The following is an 874-nucleotide window of genomic DNA, read 5'->3' as shown; positions in this document are numbered from 1 at the left end:
CCTACCATGTGGGTGGGAACAGGACTGTAATGTTTTTTGTGAGTGCGCTGCAGTTTAACATCAGTTTCTGTTCTGGTTGTAGAACAGTGTCGTTTGTTTTTTGGGGGGTGGGCATGGGCTGACAGGACAACGCTGCTCCTGGTGTCTGTGAAATCAACACACAATCTGTTGTTGTAGGGACGGAGCCTGAGCGGCCTGGGGATGGTGCTGGGCATGGGGGAAAACGGAAAGCCTCCCCAGGTAAGAAGCTCTTGTGAGCTGTGGTTGGCTTCTGCCTCTAAATGGGGCTGCATGAAGGGCTGTGTGTGATGGAGGAGAGGGGAAAGGGCACTGCAGATCTGTGCTGACTGCAGAAATGGCACAACACTGTAGCAGCAGAAAGGCAAACTGAAGAAACTACGCTTGAAGACCAGAAGTTTGGGTTGACTGTGCTAAAATCTTCCTGCAAGGAGATGCTCTTCAAGTATTTCTTGTTTCCTTTCTGTCAGAAGCTGATGCAAAAGCGGCCTTCCTGTGAAGTGCAGCCGAGTAGCAGGAGTGTGGCACAGCACCTAAGAGAGGTACAGACACACAGCAGGCATCTGGGTTTGGTGCGCTGTCTTTCTAGTTAGGCTTTCTGTCCTTCCCTGGGACTGTTGTTGCATGTGGCTTGAGGTCTTAAAAAGCAGGTATGAAAGCAGCGAAACAAGTCTGTTCTGAGGGAGCTCCTCTCCAGGCTGGAGTGCATCCTGGAACAGCAGGTCCCAGCTCAGGGAAACACCTTTCCCCGCAGTTGACATCCACTCTGTCTCCAAGACGCTGGCTGGAAGAAAGTGCAAGGACTTGGAAGAAGAGAAACAAAAAGCAGAGCTGTGGCCTGCCAAGAAACAAGTGA

General features: G+C 51.3%; 1 long non-coding RNA gene across 1 annotated transcript; it reads left to right on the top strand.

Moving 5' to 3' along the window:
• The first annotated feature begins 197 nt into the window (after positions 1-197).
• On the top strand, positions 198-865 carry LOC109364512. Its single transcript, XR_002110430.2, has 3 exons — positions 198-240; positions 489-560; positions 773-865. It is a non-coding gene; the product is annotated as an uncharacterized LOC109364512 (long non-coding RNA).
• The last annotated feature ends 9 nt before the right edge of the window (positions 866-874 follow it).

This window comes from Meleagris gallopavo, unplaced genomic scaffold (genome assembly GCF_000146605.3).
Source record: "Meleagris gallopavo isolate NT-WF06-2002-E0010 breed Aviagen turkey brand Nicholas breeding stock unplaced genomic scaffold, Turkey_5.1 ChrUn_random_7180001864013, whole genome shotgun sequence".
NCBI lineage: Eukaryota > Metazoa > Chordata > Aves > Galliformes > Phasianidae > Meleagris > Meleagris gallopavo.
The sequence above is the reverse complement of the archived record's forward strand: the minus strand, read 5'-3'. Positions and strand labels throughout refer to the sequence as shown.